Source organism: Phragmites australis, chromosome 18 (assembly GCF_958298935.1).
Source record: "Phragmites australis chromosome 18, lpPhrAust1.1, whole genome shotgun sequence".
Lineage (NCBI taxonomy): Eukaryota > Viridiplantae > Streptophyta > Magnoliopsida > Poales > Poaceae > Phragmites > Phragmites australis.
In genome coordinates, this window is record NC_084938.1 from 9,609,512 (window position 1) to 9,632,829 (window position 23,318).

The following is a 23,318-nucleotide window of genomic DNA, read 5'->3' on the forward strand; positions in this document are numbered from 1 at the left end:
GTTTGGTAAAATTGTACATGAAAGTTATTTACTACAACCTTTTTTACGTTAAGAAGCTAAGTTTTAGATAAACTTTTAATAGAAACTTTTTGTTTACTTAATATTGTTGTTAAAAGTTTTCTACTGTACAAGTATTGAATGAAACTTTTTTTGCAAATTGTTTTGAAAAGTTATTCACGAAAGTTTTGTAGACACAACTTTTTTACAAAACTACTTACAAAGTTTGTTCACATAACTTCTAGTTGGCTAATTTTTTTTTTCTAATTTTTCGAAAAAGTTTACAATATAACTTTTTAAGCTCAGTTTTCATAGTATTAGTTTTATTTTTTTTTCAAGTGTAATGTTCTAGATCAACAAGATATTTTTAACAGTTTTTACAAGTGTATGAGATCATTTTGTTTATTTTTTTTACTCATACTAGTTTTCTGCCCGTGCGTTGCAATAGACGCCAAAAATTTATTAAACAAAAGTGACGTAACATCATGGCAAGCGTGACACAACCCTAGCAAAAGAGCATTTAGGTATTGTCGGACTGGAAACAACGTCAAGGTGCCAAAGAGATGTATATCGTACTCACATGTGGACTGACAGGAATGCAAATATTCTACCGAACACTTCCACAATTACATCCCCTACCAACATGAGATCTCGTCCTAAAAATCCCTAATTCAGCACCCTAATAGAGAGATCGCAGCAGTCTACCTGTGGCAAATATCTCAACATTATTCGTGGGGCAGAGGACTAACCGACAAAGGCAGGAATCATATGCACGCCGGAGCCACAGGAACAGACGGCCTCGGACACCTTGTCCACCAGCGGCAGCTCCTTAGCTGGCGTCGCCCTTGCCCTCTCCCTGCACAACACCCGCCCCCGCTGTGGCCTCCACCAACGCGTACCCCTCTGGCGCCATAGCCCTCTAACATCGATGCTCAGAGAAGTTCTTCCCTTCAATTCAAAAACCTAAGCGAGAGACAAAAGGAAAACAATTTGTTAAGACCATTCAAATTAAAGAACAAATAACACTCCAAAAACAACAGTTATTATCATGTCTCGACTCATTAGGTTCTTACAGTTTTGGCCATGAAGGCTGGATGCTCAAAGCAGCACCCTCCAAGCTATCTATTTTGGGAAGCAAATCTATGAGTTTAATGTTTGCACGAAAAGAGAAAGATGAGGACTATTTAAATAGGTGAAAGATCAATACCAAAATAATTTAAGGGATTGCCTACCTGTCATTAAGTAGGGAGCTCCCTGAACAATCGCTTAGCATGTAGAGAGACTGCTACAGAGGAAAGAATCTGATCAGCTTAAGCTCTCCAGATGTTGAAAACTCCATTGCTTCATAAACTCTCCAGATATTGACAACTGCATTAAGGAACTATTAGAGAAAAACAGAGGGACAAAAATAAAAGGATTACAAAGAGATCCATAATGTCAATTTTTTCATAAAAGATAGCATTAAAAACCTACTGCACGATGGTCTTGTTGCTGAAAAAAAAAACATTTTGTCCCTATTTAGCTTAGGCGTTATGGTCCACTGTGATTGTGTTGTATTTTTCTGAAACAAATGTCAATAAAAAGAAGTATCTGGAAAGCAAAGCAAAATCTTTGCAAAGATGATTCAAAACTACTGTAAAGTGAATAACCAGTACATAAAATTGTAGTGAATCCATAGGGGCAATGGTGCAAGGGAAGTACAATTATTTAATATGTAATGCTGCGAGTTATGCACATGCAACCATAAAGCTCAACTTAGGATTTGCCGTGAGGTATTGAGTTCGAGCAGAGATTGGAGTCCGGCGAGGAATCACCTCGCGGAATGGATGGATAGAGGCAAGCGTACTCAGACGTCCACGCCAACCCTAAATCCGGTAGAGAGGAGGATAGCCCTAGGCAAGAAGCGAGCACGTGAAGATTGGCAGGAGAGACGCGGGGGGGGGGGGGGGGGAGGGGGTGCCGGTGGGCTGCCATTCTGGGGCGTGTGGATCGCGCCCAGGAAGGGAGGAGCGGAACGCGGGTATTAGAAAGCACATTCAAATCATGCAAAGAAATAAATTAGAAGAATTTATTTATAGGTAATTGACCCGCATTGAAAAATTAAATGTCATAAACTCTACTATAGGTCAAAGACCATGGTAGGCAACACCGACACCAATGCCAGTAAAACCAGCCTAAACTGAAACAAAGCAATTCAATATTAATATGTGATGACATCAAACTAACAGCTTATGAATGGAGAATGATGATTGATTGTTTTGCAGGTTTATAACCTCAGTGATTGGTGTATCAAGAACCCTATCAGGGCCATACTTGTATAGCAATCCCTTTGATATCTACAAAGAGCACAAATGAAGAGAAGCTTAACACCAATAGCATTCGTATATTAATTTTCAGTTGCCACAAAGAGATAGAAGGAAGCATAAACCTTTAGAAATATTACTGACCTTATATGCACCTTGGTACTCCCCAACCTACCACAAAAGTAACAATTATTGGACCAAAAGAAACAAAGGAGAGAAAAACAGACAAGTTAGGCTACCAGTAGTACCTCTTCTCCCATCAAGAAAACAGAAGGATCTGCAGACATTTCCTCATCTAAGGAGGAATTCAACGCTTCTCGCACAATCATCTAAAAGCAAAAGAATAATTGTGTAAACTCAAGTAATGCATAACAGAGAAGTAATTATCTAGAGAAGCATGCCATTTTCTTGATCTAACAACCTAAAAGGTCGTCTAACTATACCAGCTATCCCAGAGATTTTAAGGCATATGGAAAATTGGATTTCAGTTATTTTGGCTGTACAGAAGCAGAGATCACACTCGATACTTAGCTATGCTATCGACCAAAAATGTTCAATCACCAAGATCAACTTATTCCGTCACATTTTGGTTCAATCATTCCAATTTGGTAAAGAAGGATTTACCAATGCCATTTGGTAAAAAAAACATTTACCAGTGTCAGTGTTTCCAACGACCATGCATTGCATCTTCCAATTTAGAGGTGAAATGTCACAAAACCTGAAGACAATGCCACCTCTTCAGGAGCAAGTATCGAAACAGTTAAGTGCATATGATAAGTTATCAGGATCTTCCAACATAACCAAATCAATTCTTCCAGTGTACATACTAAGCATCCACCACCATATAGTGAGCATACTATTTGGCCCCCTAGGATAACCACCATACAGCACACCCTAATGTTAGGTGTCCTCCATAACATACATCTAAACAGTAGCTACACTGAAGTACAATCCATAATCTACAACTGCTACTGGTTTTCGCCGTGCGCTTACTAATTATCACTCTCATACACATCTACTTCATTACCCAACCACTTAGATACCACCTAACTGTTTCCTGGTACAGCTACCATCGAATCCATCAAGCTCAACAACAAACACCATTCACCAGCACGAAGTTTCTGTCATATGGAGACACTCACAACAAAAGCATATGTGAATCCCATGCTGAACAGCCATTTCCGAAACTGAACCACCACGACACAAAATAGGTGCAACACAACGCGTTTCATCGGCTAACCCCAACCGCTGGCCAATCAGAGAACACTCTACCGGACCGCCGGAGGTGCAGACACCTACGGGGGAACGCAAGAACTGCCAAGGAGATAGTTCCCATTCCCCAATGAAGAAAACAAATCCAAAGCAGATGGATTTGACACCACGAGCACACGCGCAATGTGCAGAATCACAGTAGCCAACTGGGGTGCGGCGGCGAAATGCTCACCTCCTTCACGGCGGCGGAGTAGGTCCTCACCGCCGCAGCTGGGCGGAGACTCTGCTTCAACTTCCCAGCACTTGCACCGATCGAAACGGATCACAGTCAAACAACGCCAGAATCGGAAAAACCCCGAGGAGAAATCTCAATGAGCAAGCAGAGAAGGGAGAGCACTCATGCATCCATATCTGAGATGCCTCCGCGCGATGCCCAGCATCTTCGAAGGTGATTAGGGCTTGGATCAGGGGAGCTAGGCGCGCGGGGTTGCAACGCACGGGAAGCGGCGCGGTATGGCAAGGAGGGCAGCGGTGGGGCGCGCGGACGTGCAGAGGTGTGGTTAGGTGCGGAGGAGCGGAGCAGAGGGCCACACAGAGGAGTCACGATGCCGTCGACCGTGCGGAGCAGAGGGTCGCGACAGATGACAGCTTCGATGTGCAGAACGGAGGCACACAGGGACACAAGAAGGTGGGGGTGGAGGGAGCGGCATTAATTCGGTTGAGATGTGATAGTGGCGGTGGTGCAGGGGAGGGGGCTGCAGCGGCACAAGGGAGGGGGGAGGGCAGCGGCGGTTCACGTGCACAGGTGTGGGGCGGCGGGGGGGGGGGGGAGACGATTGAGTATTTAATGAGTGGTATGGGGTGAGTAATTTCTGTAAAGTTTGAGGATAGTTTGTAGGACATGGAGGCAGGACGTCCTACCTGGTGCGGAAACCATTACATACTTTTTTAAGTAGTAGAGATAAAGAGAAAAGTGGATGCACACAGGGACACTTCTAATTAAGAGAACAGAAGCAACAAAGGGAAACGGTGGTTGGGAGACCAACTTGCCATAAATGGCTTGTCTGGTTGCTGTTGGAGAGATGCCCGCAGAGCCCTGCGAAGCCTTCGTACGCGAGTTAGGTCCTTCAGTATTGATGTGGCTTCTTTCTCAGGAGTATGCAATTTTTTTATTACACGATGACACACGCGCACACATTATTATATACGTACATCATACTCACATATGTGAGTGCATATCTATCACACATCTACAAATAATATCGCTAAAACAATCGTGTATACGTAAATTGTGAGCATCAAGATTTGAACCCTAGTGGGTGGAGTCGTACCTCGTGCCTCCACCACCACACAAAAAGTGATCTGCCTCAACAATATGCAATTAAGATGGATTACTTATGATAAATGCGTTTTGGGCCAAATCCATCAATTCTAATGCATTGTGTGCCAACCGAGGGACCAAAGAGGACTAAGTATACAAAATATTGACTTACAAAAGATGTATTCTTGGAAAGTGGCTATTTAAGTTAATAAATGAGGTCCGTTTATGGCAGGATCTTCTTAGGAATAAGTATCTAAAACACCAAACAATTGCTCAATGGAAAAAAAGCCAGATGACTCACAATTGTGGTTAGGATTAATGAATGTTAAAAGAAAATTCCTACATCTGGGTACTTTCCATCTTAATGATGGAAAACAGATTCATTTTAGGAAGATAAATGGCTAGGAAATTTCACCATTCGAGAGTAATACCCTTCACTCTATAACATTGTTCATAGGAAGAATACATCCGTAGCAATGGTGTTTAGTAATGTTCCACTGAATATCACTTTTCGTAGGTCATTGGTTGGTAACAACTTAACACTTTGGCATCAGTTGGTGGCTCAAGTCATGCATATCCATTTGAAAGATAATCATGATGTTTTACGTGGAATTTACATCAGAATGGATAGTTTTTAGTTCATTCAATGTACAGGGCCCTTGTAAACAATAGAAATATAGAAGCAAATATGGTGGTGTGGAAAATGAAAATTCCTTTAAAAATAAAGATTTTCTTATGGTATCTAAAGAAGGAGGTTATTCTTACCAAAGATAATTTAGCAAGACGAAACTGGAATGGGAGTAAAGCTTGTTGCTTTTGTAGTAGCAATGAAACCATTCAACACCTTTGTTTGATTGTCATTTTGCCAAGTTTATACGGAGAGCGGTTCAGATAGTCTTTAACTTGAATTTACCTTCCAGTATGATAATCTTTTTGGAGATTGGTTAGTGGAAAGGGGAACAAAAGAAAAAAGACTGTTGTTAACCAGAGCATCTGTTTTATGTTAGGCTTCATGACTGAGTAGGAATGATGTGGTTTTTCATAAATCACCTTGTAAAATGTATATGCAGGTAATTTACAGAGGAACATATTGGCTCCGGTTCTAGGCGCTATTACAAAAGTGTGATGAAAACAAGGAGATACTTCGTCTTGCATGCTGGGTTCTTGAGACTACAGTGATGCAACTGTTCGCTAACTATGGATGGAAGTTTAAGAATAGAATTGCTTCTTAATAAATTCTTTTTATCGATGTTATGTTAGTATTTATTAGTTTAAGTTCCTCTACGATCACGATGTGTGATATAGACGTCTGAGTGTAATACTTTGTAATAAGTTTTAGAGTCGAATGTAGTTTTGCATAAGGCTGGGATTTTTATTCTATTATTAGAAAAATTGAACTCTCGTTCGCATGTCAGCTCCGTGTGCCTGATTCATTCTTACGTTAAGCGCCAAGTTTTGTGTTAATCAACAATGTTAATCATTCCTATGTTTGTAGTATCATTTGTTTTTATTCAGTGACCCATGTTAGTTTCCAATTTCTATACTAGAAAGTCGGTGCGCCGTTGGGACCCCACTCAGCCCGCATGTGGTCGGCGCATATGTGAGACCAGTATATTTATCAGGATCACTTTTGACTTTACTGTTTAAACCTGGACTAATATTTTTTAAAAATATCTAATTAAGTAAAGTGCAAATAACATTTTAGATTTATCACATAAATTACTTTAAGAAACCTATAAACTTATAATTGTTTCCACATGCATTTACTAAATATCAGTGGTCAAAGTTACAATAGAAAAATAAAAAATGACAAGTATTTTTAAACAGAGATAGTAATAATTAGTATGTAGCACTGAGTGATAGTCTGGAATTACCGAGCCAATAGCCTAAGAAATAGCTTAAGCTAGCTAGACGCTTCTGAAATTTCGAGTTGCTATCATACATGGATCCGTAGTATCACAATTTGCAAGTGAGCTAAAATGATTGAATACATGATCTTGAGATGTATCGCTGCTCAATAGAACAACATGAGATAGACCTGTTCAACAATGTAAATTACGTGGCAATTGCCGCTTGGCATCTGTGATCCTGTACGAAACATTTGTGTAAGACTGGGAGATAACATAGTTCCTATACAAGCATAGTTAGTATACAATATTAGTTAGGAACTAGCATCGCCAATAGAGTAGTGGGTCTTCGGATCCCGAGAAATTCGAAGGCTAGAGGCAAACGTACACAAAGTGAAGAAGTTTTTATTAGATTTACTGTCACCCATCATATCAGTTACAGTTAAACCTTATTTATAGGCCGTACTCAACTATTCCATGTTACAGTTATGAGATTACCACTCTAGCTATCACATGCTCAGCATATTCAAGGGTATTACGATACTTTCCTAAGTACATCCAGATTATTTATGATCTTGCTCTTCATGTTCTTTGGTCGCTACTAATGGTCCTCCCTTCGACCATGCTTTCGTCCTTTGCTCCGTCTTCGTGCAGGACCTGGGTCACCTTTCGCTTGGACCTTCGAAGGTCTCCGCTCGATCGCACCTTCGGCGTCCTTTTAGGCAACTCCCTCACGAGCTGAGCTCCGAAGGCCCAACGAAGACTTCGTTCGTCCTGGCTATCGGAACCGTTCCTTCGGCGTGGAGATTACGAACGGTTCCTTCGACTTGCTGAATGGTTCCTACAGCACAATAGATTCATGGTAACTATAAGTTTTGGTAGTTTATGGCATCCACGGAGGTCTTTAACCCGATGTTCGAAGGGGCCTATAGAACCATTCACCAACAGCAGTCCCCATGGGCAAGGTTCCTCCTCGACGGGCTGAACCTGTGAATTAGATGGTATCATCGAACGCCGTCCCCTTCGGCCAATTGAATGCCTCTTGCTATGCGAGTTACCTTTTACTAATCAGCCCCCCTTGCTCACCTAAAGGGTCTAACTTTTCTATAAGTGACGGTTTTATTCTAGTGAGACAGTTCAAATTTTAAAATATCAGTTATTATTTGTTTGTCTTAACTGCCATTAGTGCGACGGTTCGATTTCCAACATGTGCCTTCTCAACTGCCCTTGAGTTGGTGTTTTGACCGCTATATATAAACTACCCAGCGATTCATTTGTTTTTGCTAAGCCTCTACGTTCAAGCCTGCATGCTCATCTATCTTTACACAAAGCTCTTCGCCATCCTTCACACTTCGGACCAAAGCCAAGGAAGGTTGATTCGATGGCTCCAAAAAGCAAATCCGGTAAGCCAAAGACCTATTGGATCGGGTAGTCGAAGGTTGACGAAGGAGTCCTGGCTGGTCTGAAGAAAGAAGGCCTGATAAGTGATATTTCGAAGGTTAGACTTCCCAAGGACCAATAGACTATGACACTAGAAGAAGACGAAGCCCTTGTCTTCGTGGATTACTTCTGAGTTGGACTTCGCCTACCCTGCTATGAGATTGTGGCGAAGGTCCTCAAGATGTTTGAGATCTTTCTCCATCAGCTAATGCTGAATGCCATTATTCGGCTTAGCCTTTTTGCCTGGGTGGCATGGTCAGAAGAAGCAAAGGCTTCAGCCAGAGCCTTCGTTGCCGCCCACCAGCTCCATCACCAACTAAAGCCGGTTTTTGTGGATGACGTTCAAAGTGAAGCCCACTAAGGCTATGTGAACTTCTCTTACCGAGTAGGGTTAGCTACACCTGCCATGGTTTACAAAAACAAAAGGCCAAAGGATTGGACACACTGGTGATTCTACCATAAGGTAGATAAGAGGGATTATCTTGTGTCTAAATGCCAAGATTACAAAGGTAATCACACCCTGGACATGCAGCTAAAGACCTCCCAATGGGTAGCGTTCGAAGCCTTTACGAGGTGTGCGAAGGACCTGAGCACTCACGACCTCGTTGAAGAGTTCCTTGCTGTAGCGGTCTGGCCGCTGAGCGAAGGGTGGACCATTCCATCCTTCAGATTGAAGGGGCTACAGGGACTTTGCCACCCCCATTAACCTTTGATTTTCTGCTATTTCCTTAAGTTTTTTGTACTTTGCAACAGTTGTGACGGTTTTGTAGGTGACGACCGAAGCCCAGCTTCTTCTAGGGAAAAACTCACCTTAGCCGAGGGCCAAGCCTGTATTGAACAGGCCTGTAGCCACCGGCTCAACCGAATCTTTGAGCTGAGGGGCCTCTCCTATGGAGATAGGCCAAAGATGTCTGGGTCCTTGGTGGGCAATACTGAAGAGGGTCGCCCTTCGAACACCAACACCGACGAGACCTCCGCCACCCAAGCCCAGAGGAAGTGGAAAGGTGGAGACTGTCTGGCTCAAGGAGCCAAGAAAAAGAAGGGCATTGCCTTGAACAAAAGACCTCGCCAACTAGCCTTTGGCGATTCTGGGGGTGATGATGACCTCAGGGGCCCTAAAGCCATTCAAGTGGTGCTGAAAGGACAATGATGCCGCCTAGAGGGGGGATGAATAAACGATTTTATAAAAGTTCATCCCCTTTTACCGTTGGTTTAAACTTGCAGCGGAAATAAACTAACAGATTTTTCACAAGTGAAAATCTGAAATATGCTAGGCTCAAGTAGTGCACAATCACCCTAAATAAGTGTAGAAGTTACAATCATAGAGTGACAAAGATTATTAAAAACTAGCAAAAGATATGCAAGAAAACTCTAGTTAAAAATCCTGAAAACACTGTGCACCGGATACTCCGGATTCATATCTAATTGTACAGTATCTAGTGTATCCGAGTTAAATCTGGAACCTCCGGGTTCAGCAAAGAATGAACTCGAAAATGAAATTAAAGTACACCAAAGAGTTCTAGCTCAAACCAAATGAAGTCGCGTGTTGTAACTGATGATTCTAGATAGATCCACAGAGAACCTACAATCAATTTCACACGAGCAAGTAGCTCGAGCAATATGCATAAATATTAAGCAAGAACTCAAGAATAAGGAAACAAGAGAGGAGACACAAGATTTGTTTCTCGAAGTTCGGATACCTCCTCTAGAAGTTCCTACGTCTCTATTGAGGGACTCGGTCACACTTGAGCCAGGTCTATCTCAACCATTTTCCTCTCCAAGCTCGATCACACTTGAGCTTAGCTTTCCACTCTTGATTTCTTCCCTTCTGGAGGCGAAATCGAAGCCTTCACAAACTTCCTGCGGCACACCGCAACCTTGGGTGCTCACCGATGACGCCTAACCTCCTAGGAGCTCAAAGATCCAATAGTAACAAACGCTTCACAAACTTCTTACAGATGAACTCAAGTACTCAAGAATAGAGTTTATCTCACTTGCACTTAATCTTTCAATCTCTCAATCAAACTCACTTTTCTTTTCAAATCACACACTAGATCAGAGTGGGGGAGTTCTTTTGGCTCTAAAGATGTTCTTTTTTGTGCTCTTGCAGCAACAACAAAGGGTGGGGGGTGAGAGGGTATATATACATAACCCCAAAAACAATCCGTTACATAACTTTGTGTACTGACCTGGAGTATCCGAGTCAACCTAAAAACTCTGGGTTGGCACTAGAACGCTTAACCGAGAACCCTGGCTAGAGCTCATCCCGGAGACTCCAGACAGAACACAAGAACCTGGAGTATCCGGGTCAAACCGGAGTATCCAGATGAAACACTTAGGCCGTAATATACCACCTGGCTCGGAGCTAAACCCAGAGACTTCGGCCAACCCGGAGTATTCGGGTCAGCCCGGAGTGTCCGAGTTCAATATAGCTGACCTTCTGAAAACGACCGTAACTTTTGATCCCGAAGTCCAATTTTGATGATTTTGGATTTTATGGAAATCCTATTTAGAGGGATACACATCCCAATTGAATTCATTACCTTAAACACATTGGATCAAAATAGGAACACTCCGAAACTCAATTTGGACACTTAAACACTTTCTGCACCGGGCTCCTTAAGCTAACTCTGACTTTAGGTTGGTAAGAAAATTCTTGAGCACTGAGACATGACAATTAGCTTTACGTTGCATACCTCTTAATAGTGCGGCATACCTATACTAAAATTCAAATGTAAAACTCGTTTGAACCAATTTGAGCCTTTGAAAAGTTTCAAGTACCACTTATTTCTTTCAAACCTTGAGGGTTGCTAACTTTCATATAATCTTCACTCCATCTCTCATTGATTCTTCATATGATTGATGCAAGTCACCCATAGTTTCCTATGGCCTCACACGGTCTATTGGCACAAAGACTTCACTCGTTCTTCACCATCGCCTTGATCCTTTGGCGCATAGCTATTTGCTTGCCCTTCACCACCGGATGGTCTATTGCAGCCGAGTCTTGCTTGCCCTTCACCATCTTGCCATAGAAAATCATTTTGTATCCAACATCTTCAATGAATTCACTTTATTATATATGGAGTCCAATCTTATTCTTCACTCTTGGCATATATGATTTCAATTCAACTTATGACTTCTTATGAATCCCAACCTCAACTCACTCTTAAGCATAAAGCACACAGGTTAATCCATAAAACTCTATTGATAATAACATACCTTTAATTACTTGATCTCTATAAGTAATTTAGCATTCACGCTTATTGCCAATTTTATATGAATTTTTCTTTGTTCTTATGAGCTTCTCTTTCCGAGCATCAGTTAGAGCTCATTCATCTTGATGCATATCTCTCCTCCATGCATCACCTATGGAACAATCTACTAACAATTCTCATAATGTTGTTAGTTCATAGGTATTGCTATTAATTACCAAAACCATACATAAGGTCTAGATGCACTTTCAATCTCATCCATTTTAGTAATTGATGATAATCTCACTAGATGGTTATATTTGAAAATTTTAAAGTTCTAAGTATACATATAATCCGAAAATGAATATATACAAAGAATAAGTTTTGGAAATATCAAACATCACAAAGACATTTGAGGTTGCTAAAACTAGCTTTACTAGCATCAAACACCATAAAGGTTTTGATGTTAGTAAAAACCATTATGAATATAGTAAACTCCCCCACAATCTATGCATGTGTGAATGAATCTTGAATATTATTGTATATATTGTCTATCTCAAATTTTGGATGGAGTTTCCTTTATATATATGAAGCAAGTGTGACAAAATATATATGAAAAATAATTTGCTCGTGCAAATAAAAAAAAATTCAAAATCAAAAGAGTTGTAAGATTTTGCTTTTAAAACTGAGCTGCATGATTTTACTTTTAAAACTCGTCCAATTGACATTCTCTTTACAAACAAAATATCTATTAAATTTTTTCCCCCATGAGCAATAATTCTCCCCCATAAACAAATCGCTCTTTCAAAATATAACATCTAGTCCAAATCCTCCCCCAATTGATATCTCTCCTACTTAAAAAACACGCAAGGCGTGTTCCGTCCGCCGCCGAATATTCCTTCGCTCCCCTCGTGATTCCTTCGCCTCCCCCGCCTCACTCTATCGACCCCAGCCGCGCCTCCCTCGGCCCTGCCGCCTCCCTCCGCCGCCACGCAACGACATGAAGCTGGACATATCCGCGGTTGAGAACCACATCAGCTTCCCCGCCAGCGACGACGGTGGCCTCTCTTTCGCCGCCGATGCTGGCCATGGAGCTCCCTGCCTGCGCCGATGTGAGTAGCCGATCCCCCTCCCCGCCGCCTCCTCCGATTGATGCGTTGCCGCCAAGTCAAGCGGGTGGCCGACGCCGTACAACCTTGATGGCCAAATGGATCCACGAGATCCATGCGCTGCCAGCTCAACGGGTGGCTGGCACCGTCGAGGTGGTGGGCAGAAGGATCCGCTAGGCTCGCGCACGCCGTCGACTCTGGTGGGTGACCAATGCCATCGATGCGGTGGATGGATGGATCCGCGAGACCCGCGCACGCCACCAGGAGCCTGACCAGCAGCAGCCGCCCTGTAGTGGTTCGTCATTCCCCTCATCCTCCTCCTTGGTCTAGCATGGTGTGGAGATGCATCCGACCCTAGGGTTGATTTCTTTCTTTGCTAAATACTTTCTTTTCTGGATGCTCATCACTGCTTTTGTTTAATCTCTCTTGTATCCGCAGCAATAGTGTTCATCCATGTAGTTTATCTATTTGTTGTTTATTTGTTTCTGCACCCTTCAATGTACTTTCCTCACAACTTTTTATAATCTCTATAAATTTTTGCGTGTGTGCACAGGTAGTTCCATCGCAGATGTGGATGCTAGCTTTATCCAAGCTTAGATAAGTGCTTATTTTCTCAATGCTTTGATATATATATGTTGTTGCATAATTCATAATGAGTTGTGCCATTGTGACTGAAACTTACTGCAGCTTTAGTCGCAAGGTTCTTTTAGTTTTTGGTAGTGAAACTTACTTCCGATAACCAAGAAGACAAATGGTATAGAAGATGAAGCAAAGTTCAGACGATATTTGACAATCAGGCGATCGGCATTGCAAAGAAAATCTGTGGTATTTCGCAGATGATGCCTTCAGCCAGATATTCATTGTGAATGCATTTTTGGCAGTTGTAGTTTATTATATTTGAAATACCAGATGGAGCCCCTCTCACCTGTGGTTCCAAACTTTGTAGGAACTACTAAACCGGGTCCTTACGCGACTGATTTTTCTCAGGTGAATGCTTTTAGCAATTCTGTTTACTAGATGGATCCATTACTTCTTAACCGAATTGTTGTTGTGATACATCAATGTAACTTTCCTGCCTTACATCCATGGTCTTTTGTAATATCTCATGTACGCACCATGGTCTCTCTATTTAGTCATGTACTCTTAAATCAAATGTAAATTTGTCCGAACCCTGCTAGAGTGCATGTTCACTCAAATATAATATTATTATACTCTCACAGTTTTGTTCATGGCTTCTTCTCTTTTGGACAGAAAGCACTAAAAGTGGAGAAAGGGCCTTGATCTGTCGACTTTTCCAACTAGCAAGCACGCAAGATGAATAGGTTATTGTGCGTTCATTATTTCATTATGTTGTGGTTTGTGTGTTCCATGAGTTTGTCAAAACGACAGCAGTGTCGGTTACTGCTGTTCTTTCAGGTTAGCCCTTCTTTTTTCCCATTTGTTACCTCTTGCAAATAAGATTAACTACATAATTTTCTTTTTTAAGTAGCTGCTTGGTTGTTTTGTTGCAAGAAATCCATATGGGGACCAGATATATGTTGGATATAAAGCTCTGCTTACGCATCTGCTATTTCTCAGCTCCACATATTTTTTTATCCATGTCATTAGACAATGAAAAGGCAATGTAATATGTGCCTACACAGCAACGGGCTCCATTTTTTTTAGTTGGCATAGGTGGATTGAAATATTGTTAGTTTTACACATATCCTAACACCTGGGTAGCTCTGCAGGCTATCAGAAGAAAGTTGGCGACCGGCAAGGCGGTGCAGCCATGGACGATCCATTATTATCGTTCATCAGAGTCCAGCAAGTGTGAATTTTGGGGATGCTCTATTGTTTTCCTGTTTTTATTTTTTGCATATTGCTTTTGACATGGTTCCTATGGGTTGTGAACCCACCTGTAAAATGCTATTCATATCGCATTCTAAACTTTAGCATATACACTCAGATGGATCCAAAATGTAGCTTCAACTATCCATCATATAAGCAAGAAATAGTTCGAACTTCAGACTGACAGTTGGCTAAGTGTAAGCTATGTTTGAGGCATTTATCTTCTTTGATGCAGCAACGGAAGTGATTTAGAGGTAGTGGGACTCAATATTTCGATTGACATGAGCTAAGCACTTTGTGTGCATTTATTTCTTTACTGTTAACCATCATGATATTGAACTGTTTTGATTTAATTTATGGTTTTTAGACTTACAATTGAACTATCATGAGTGTGTACTATAAGCACATGATAAATATTTTTAGCGGGAGGGATCAAATTCTTGCATGCAAAGCTTGTTCCCTATTTAGTTAGGGTATAGTGAGATTGTGAGAAAATGGTTTGCATTTGTATCTATACTGCATGAAATTGACAAGAAATGTACTCACTGATGCTTACACCTACATGCCACATTTCTTGTCAATTTTGACATGCTTTCTGCATTTTTTCATCGTTCCCTCTAAAAGCTTGATATGCAAGTCCTTGGATCGTTGCAAACTAAATCAGAAAATCTAACAGCATACAGTTAAGCAACCTTTGTTTTGAGATTGTAGTCTGTCCAAATCACCTTAGCATTCACGGTTACTTCTATTAATATTAATAGCCACAAGTAGTCACGATTGTTCTATTGCTCTTAAGAATATGAAAATAACTTGAATGATCAATTTATCTTTTATCTTGGAAGTTTTACATTTAAATTTCTAACTATTGTCATTATTAAGACGATGGCAATACATGATAGCGTGAAAATATTTAGTTCCTGTTGCAACGCACGGGCATGTAATTAGATCACCCCTGTATATTTGATTGTTGTCCCGTTGCAACGCACGGGCATTAACTAGTCAATACCAAAATGGAATCATCGAAATGAATTCTCCCTCAATTGATATCAAATTGATATGAATTATGGAGAACTTGCCAAGAGATAAATCTTTGTCCAAAGTAGGCAGCTCCAGATATCACAGAACTGAATCAGCGGTACCTGATACACCCGAAATTAAGGAAGTACATACTATGAAGGTTTAGATTGGTTACCCAATTCAGAACGATCAATATTCAAAATAGATCTATCTACTTAGACGTCAAGGAAGATAACTCCCTATCGACTACGGCTGGATAGCAGTCGGTAATTCACCCCTATGTAAGGCGGAAAGGTTGGGGGGGGGGGGGGGGAGAAGAGAACAAGGAGGGAGGCAAGCATCAAGATCCCAACAGAGCAGCTATACGGCAACTTTAGCCCTAGGTTAGATTAGATCCGATCTACTCTTTGTAATAGTCTTAGCCACATTACTTGTACTCGAGATCATCAATATACAGCAGCAGCCCATAGGACGTAGGGTCTTACTCCAATTGGAACCTCGAACCTGTATACATCATGTGTCTCATCTCGTGATTAATCCCTGCACTCGAAGGTACTCAGTCAATTTACGGACATATTGTCGGGAACTAATCTTCGACAGTAAATATCTAGAAACTCCAGTTTACACATTGAGTATTCATCGGACAATGGCATACACTTAAGCACGGGCCTTGAGCATGTAAAACTTCTTATTGACATGCCTATTGAAGATCAATCATCCTAGGTTGGTTGAGTTTAAAGCCAAGACTGTGCCGGCATCGACATGGAACCATTACCTTGCATCAAAGGACACAGCTAGGAAATCCAAAGCTGATGTTGTTATGGAAGAATTTTGGGTAATAATTCTCTCATTTGTGCCATTCTTTGTAGAATATCACTTCTGTTATGGTAGCTGTAGAATTACTTTAATTTTAGTTTTGTTGGGTGATAATTCTCTCCTTTAGTAATCATCCTTTGTGTCATTCTTCTGTTATGATAATTCTGACTTCAGAATATGATATGTTCTGATCTTCTTTCAGAAGATATACTTCTAAAACTACAGTTCTTTAATTAACTTAGTGTACATATCTATATACTTCTTAAATTACAGTTCTGAAATCTGCACAAAGAAAACTACATTTCTGATATCTGCACAAAGAAAACCTACAGTTACAAGTTTTTTTCCCTTGGCCTTGGCTATTCAAGAGGATAGCTCAAATTTATGCTAGTGGTGTGTTGATGCATGCAAGGATAGCTCAGATTTATGAGATGCATAGATTCATTCTTTTTTTACTGATTTCATTGGTAATATGAACTTGCTGATTGTAAATCTTTACCATTTCTTGAAACTAACATTTCATTTAATATGATCTGTTCTTTTGCAGCTAAGGTTCAGATATGATCCTGAGAAAGAAGATGATGCAAGACGACATGTAGCTGAGTGCTGCAAAACGCTCATACAAAGCATCATGTACTATGCAAGAATCTATGCTACAACTGAACATTACCGTAAAGGGGAGAAAAGGATAATTTGTGACAAGAGTGCGGGGACTTATTATTTGTCACGGGATGAGTTTGTTGCCCAACGTCCTATCTGGTGCAAAGAAGATTGTTGGCGTGTTTTGGCCGAAGAATGGAGCCATCCCAATTTTAAGAAGAAATCTGAGACAAATCACGCCAAAAAGCTAGTGAGTGTTACTTACTAAAAATCTTTTACACATTTCAAAATTATGCATGGATTTAATTTAAGTTTCTTTTGTATGAAGTCTAAGAAAAAAGGGAGAGGCATCTCAGGTCGAGGCACAGGTCTATACACATAGGGGATGAAATCTTCAAGATTCTAATTCTCTAAACACAGAAGAAGCCACTCCGTGCATGGTATGTCTTTTTAACTCATGTCACATATTTTGTGTGTGTAATATTGCTGCATAAACTGGAACTCTTCAGACATTTCTTGCTTGCTGGACGTAGGAGAGGTACAAAGCTCAGGCCATGGAGTTACGTGGGCCAGATTTTGATTGGTTGCACTCTCCGGTGGATGTTAGAGCTCTTTATGGATGTTCTTGTGGTCAACCACATGGCAAATGGGCCTTACTAAATGGGACAGTTGATGATGGAGTGGCCCTTGCTGAGTTGAAGAGTGACCGTACATATTTGTCGGCTGCCAAGCGCAAACGTCAAGAGGAAGAGGAACGTGCAAGGGAAAAGGAAGCTCGTGATAGTCGTTTGGCAAAGGAATATGCCAATAACATATTAGAGTGGGGGTCGCCTAGTGCAGGGCCATAATCAAAATATTCTGAAGTTTTTGGAGGTGAAATCAACATACTGTTTCTTTTTTATTTTTCCTAGTGTTAGTCCAGTTATTTGCTACATCATAGTCTTCAATTTGAAGGATGTGGCTACAAAAACTGGAATGCCTTCATATTTAGTTCCACTTCCCCTGCCTCCCCCACCTCCACCTCCGACATATGGTGTTTCAATATTACCAATCCCTCTCTAGGAGATGTAAGTCCCCCACCTCCTCTATAGGACTTGTTGACTTGAGTTCTAGAAATTGGTTGCACAATTGGATTAATACTAGCACCTGGAAAAAAAAATAGATTCGTTATACCATGCTTGTGGAAAACGTGCCACAGCTGTTGTGAAAACAGAAATTGTAATATGCATTGTTCCATGACCATCTTGGGCTACAAAGTTAACAGATGTGGATATATGTTCTAAATTTAGTGGAGAAATATTTATGTGGAGGGGCTGATCTCCTTTCTCTAGTCCTCAAATATTAAAACTTAAAAGGCACCTAATATGACCAGCTGGTGATTCTGTTAGATACAAGTTGTAGTAGTAGCAAGTACCAGTTTCTGCACACATTCATAGCTTCAGTTATTTTGTTGAGAGGAGATCACCATGAGAAAGTTGAGTATATGTTAAGCATCCTACTAAGGCCCATGCCAAGGTTTTCTAATTCTATAATGTTGATTAGCAGTAAAAAAATTTACCAAGGTTGTGTATGTTACTGTAAAAATCTTAAGACTAACACTGCACTTTCAAGAGAGAGACGATATCACTCTAAGAACTTTTAGAATTTAGCTTGCCTTTTGGTAATATGCAATGGGAGTGTGCTACTTCGATTGAGTGTACTTTGAATTATTAGATTTGGTACTTATCTAACCTATAACATATTATACAGGCTGGTACCATTGGCTCCACCATTCGTATAGAGACTTCGAAGGAGACACTCAACAGGATTGCTCATGGAGTATATGGTGGCCTTGTGAATGCAACCGCTAGTGACAACGACAATTACTACCCTCCTGTAGACTATGGCTTTCCACTGTTTTGAATTCACTCATTATCGATGCCATTATCTATTGGGATGTTCTTTTTCGATGCTAATGTCGGTTGCCTACCTACTCTTTTGAACCCACTGTGATTGTAATGCTTTTGTGACAATGTATTTTATAGACATATTATACAATTGGTGACTTTGTTGACCACTGTGATAATATCATGTATGCTATGTTTGGTGACCTTTTGTTTGTGAATGTTTTGTGGAATTAATATTATTCTGGTTTGGATCTAATTTTGAATATAAATGTGCAAAAATAGAGCAAAACATCCCTAGTGTTTTATGCAAATTTGTAGGGAAATGTTTTTCTGTCACATGGGTGGAAAAAACATATTTAAATGTTCCCTAGAGGTGGAAACCGTAGGGAAAGTGAGGCTCAGTTTCCCTAGGAAAGCTAAATCGTAGGAAAACATGCTTTCCACGTAAGCAGCTCTGCCATGTTACACAGTGTTCCTACATTTCTGTTTCGTAGAGAAAGAATATTTCCCTTCAAATTCTGAAAAAAAAAAACCCATAGGGAACCAAGTCTTTCCCGTCGAATATTTCCCTACAGATCATTCCCTACGAAAATCCTAAGGGACAATATTTCCCTATTGTTTCATGGCCTTTCCCTAGGAATTCTGACTCTAGGTAAACTTGCAGTTTCCAGTAGTGCATTAAAAATCTAAAGCACTATGGTATGTACATTTGTTTTCATTTTTTCAGGTTACAACTTAGACGGATAAATATTGGACATATTGAGATCGTTGCACCTTGTTCATCGAAATTTATATCCGTTGAATTCAACAAGCTGGCATTGCTACTTATTGAAAAGGTTTGTTCTTCTAAGTTCGCATGATAGCAACGTGGATTCCACGTGCACCCTTACTAGTATAAAGAAAGGAGAGAAGACATGGAATGGGGAGGTTGATCTTGCGCCATAGTTTTATTTTTCCTCCTAATTAGACTGAAAAGGTGTGGCGCCAGATTCTTTGGGGTTGATCCATCTAGCCAGTTGTGGTGCCAAAATTTTGCTTTTTGCCGTTACAATGTGACTTCGGTAGAGGTGTTGAACAACAGGCGATCGGTAGCGTCACAAGGGGCCTCCGTGCCAATCCAGGGTTTGGAGTCTTTAACCCACTAGTGCCATAGCCAGCGCAGTTGTAGTGCATGGCCAAATTTTGCAAGATCAGTGACCCCTAGGCCGCCTAATCGCTTTGGTCGACAGCATCTCTTCATGTTAACTAGGCAGTGCCCTCCGTTAGCATCTTCTTTTCCTTTCCAAAGGAAGAAGCGACAGATCTTGTCAATCTGTTTTCTTGCCCACATTGCCGGTGGGAAGACAGTGAGGTGGTAGGTCAGAATGGAAGAGAGGATGGATGTTACTAAGCATAGGCGTTTGGCCGATGAAAGAAGATGACCTTTCCATCAAGCGAGGCGCTGACAAATTTTCTCAATGAGAGGCTACACGTGGACATGTCGGAGGGCACAAGTGTGGAGTTGTAGACCTAGGTAGCGGCATGGGAAGCTCTTACGTGCACCTGGGAGAGGTTGGAGCACGTGATCCAGGTCAATATCTTCATAGCGGATCGGATGGATGGAGCTTTTGTCGAACTTAGTTACCAGCCCTGAGATCTGGCCGAAGGAGACTAGGATCTCCTTTATTGCAAGGAGTTCCTCCCAGATCAGGTTGATGAAGATGATTGCATCATTGGCATACAACGAAGTTCTGAACTTTGTCGCGGCCAGTGAGAGGGGGGTGAGTACACCTTGCCATGTTGCAATGTCCAGTAGCCGTTGGAGAGTATCAATGGCCAGGATAAAAAGCATGGAAAACAAAAGATCACCTTGTTTCACACCTCATCGATGAAGGAAGGCCGTGCCGGGTTGGAAAAGTACTGCATTTGATATTCCTAGAGCATGCTTCATAGACTTTCCTAGGTATGTTTCTAATAACATCACTTCCCTACATATAATATAGGTTTCATATCCTTGTTTACTACTTTCTTCGGTCCAAAATAAGTATCATTTTGGGTTACGTGTAGTCAACTATTTTAAACTTTAGCTACAAATTATTTTTTATGTATTGAATTGGATACAAGAAAATAACACGGGTAGATTTGTCTTGAAAAGTATTTTCATAATAATATATTTTTGCTATATTTTATCAATATATTATAATTAAAAGTAGTAGTCAAAGTTATATTGTAAGGATCATATCGATATCTAAAATGACACTTATTTCGGATCGGAGGGAGTACATATCTTACACCATCATAAATTAATCTGCACAAATTGATTTTCATGCTATATCTTATATATGCTTTGGCCCATTATTTAGATACATGTAAATTTCCTTGCCAACTGAAGTAATGCAATCAGTGTTGCTCGCTTTTGTAAATTATGCATGGCTGCACCTGTTCAGCAATTGCAGGGGTTGCTGCCGCCGCTGCGTTTTGGTCTGTTCGAATCGTGGGCATCACCTGGTCCGGAGAGAATTTTTTAAAATATTATTTTTTACAGGTATTACGGAAATAATATAAAAAAATGAGAAAATTCTAAAATTAATATATGTTCGTCCAACGATTGTTTTCGCCCTACCATTCGGTGAAAACATTATTTTTGCCAAACCGTATAGCAAAAACTGGTGACGTGGCACCGGCGGAAGGTTTGGGGTGCCCAACAGCAGTTTTGAAGTAATTTTCGGTTTGGTGAAAATTAGTTGTCGACAAACCGTACAACGAAAATTGTATTATCGCCAAATTGGAGGCCGAAAAATCCGGGCCCCGTGTATCCCTTCACCCCTGCGCTCGCATAGCTGCGCCCGTTGCATTTCGCTACCGCGAGTCGTGAGCAGAGAGGGAGCGCGCCAGCAAAAGAGAGGAGAAGAGAGAAGAGAAAAGAGGAAGTGAGAAGGAAGAAGGGAGGAGGGAGGAGGAGGAGGAGGAGGAGGAGGAGAGAGGAGAGAGGAGGAAGGAGACGGAGAGAAGGGGAAGGGAAAGGGAAAGGGAAAGGGGAGGAGGAGAAAGAAGAACATTAAGGTTATTTGTTCAATTTTCCATTTGATTAGTTCAGACTGCTGGTTTATGGAGTAGTTTAGTTACTCTGATGATACAGTCTTATGATGCTAGTACTTTATTCTGATATCGTATTATACTATGTTAGTATGGTGGGAATAGCTAACGACAGTATAGGAGAATCACTAGGTGGATCCAATGCATCCAATACATTCACTATACGCCTCACTGCATACACATCGAGTACTTCATCTCCCTTTATATCCCCTTTCAAATCATTCACTTCAAACTTTCGAAATAAAAAACCGTTGCATCAAAAAACCCTACAACTATAACACTTTCAACTACAATAAAACGTCATTACGGGGGTACAATTTATTCAATTACGAACAGCACGGTTTAAGAAAATATAACAAAATGCTAAGGTAACACATCACCATAAAGCGTTGATGGTCGTGGTGGTGGGGGAGTAAGCTTTTGGTGAGTCCTGGGTACATATTAGGATTCATACATTTAGGGAATGATAACATAGTACAGATCAAATATGAAATCAAATCCTCGGTCGACCGCTAGAACACATCCTTATTACTTCCAGTTGTTCAACCGACCTGCCATACGAGGTGAGATATAGTGCCTTCTGACGTTGCTGCATCTCTCTTGGCACAATTGTTCCTGTAGTTCCTCAATAATGACATGTAGGTGACGGATATATTCTTGAATGTGTGGATCTATTAGCGGATCAATCTAATACTGGAAACTATAATCATCCGTTTGGAAAAAATGATAGATGAGATAAGTAAATGGTTTTGAGAAAAAAGGAAATAAAATGAGTATTATTTCTTCGTATTTTGAAATGTGGACAATAGAAGAAGTGGTGGCTGGCGTCACCGAAAATGCTCATAAACCTGTACTACATCATCATCTCCATGTCTACATGGACTACAACATCATCTCCTTGTATGTGATGTACTTTACTTTCTTCAATAAAATGACCGAGATTTATCATTCTACCAACACGTTTTCTCTACGCACAATGATTTCATTGGATTCCCTGCCTTACATGCAGAGGCAACAATAATTACTTGCTGAACTTTTGTAGAATAAAATGACCACACCAAGCAACAGCTACCACAGGGAATCTTTGCCAAGCATCAATACCATAACTTTTCCAGCTTTCACAGGGCATCCAATGCTCCAGCCCCAAGCCAAGTCTGTGCACTCAGTCCATACACCAGCCTCCATCCATTATAAATAACTCTACCATCATCCATAGATAGACCACTTTTTCCTCAGCTCCCTCAACTGAAATGTCTTCCTCAGCTCCTGCAAATCCACCCAAGAAACATTGAAGGATTTTCATCCCCCAAGGGGTCGAACCACCGATATGCTTCTGTGGCGACCCTTGTAGACTTCGCGAGTCTCAGAAAATATCTTACACCTATGGCCTACGCTTCTTCATGTATGCCAACAACCAGTATGATAAGCCTCGACATGTACCATACGAGTACCCACCAATATTGTGATATAGATCACTCGTGTAGGTCTTTCCATACGATTTCATGCACTCTCTTACTAATATCTCCTCTTGTTTCTTTTGTCTAGTCTCCTCTACCTATCTACGACTTCAGGCAATGGTTCGACATGGAGCAAAATGAGGATCAGAAGCGGTGGGTGGATATGAAGATACGATGGAGGAGGGAAGCTTACCAATGCCATGAGTATGAGCGATAT

General features: G+C 41.0%; 2 long non-coding RNA genes across 2 annotated transcripts; both read left to right on the forward strand.

The window, feature by feature from the left end:
* Nucleotides 1–12,161: 12,161 nt before the first annotated feature.
* Nucleotides 12,162–13,758, forward strand: LOC133899081 (uncharacterized). Its single transcript, XR_009906314.1, has 3 exons — nt 12,162–12,715; nt 12,974–13,407; nt 13,672–13,758. It is a non-coding gene; the product is annotated as an uncharacterized LOC133899081 (long non-coding RNA).
* Nucleotides 13,759–13,764: 6 nt separating this feature from the next.
* On the forward strand, nt 13,765–14,428 carry LOC133899082 (uncharacterized). Its single transcript, XR_009906315.1, has 2 exons — nt 13,765–13,836; nt 14,151–14,428. It is a non-coding gene; the product is annotated as an uncharacterized LOC133899082 (long non-coding RNA).
* Nucleotides 14,429–23,318: the final 8,890 nt, after the last annotated feature.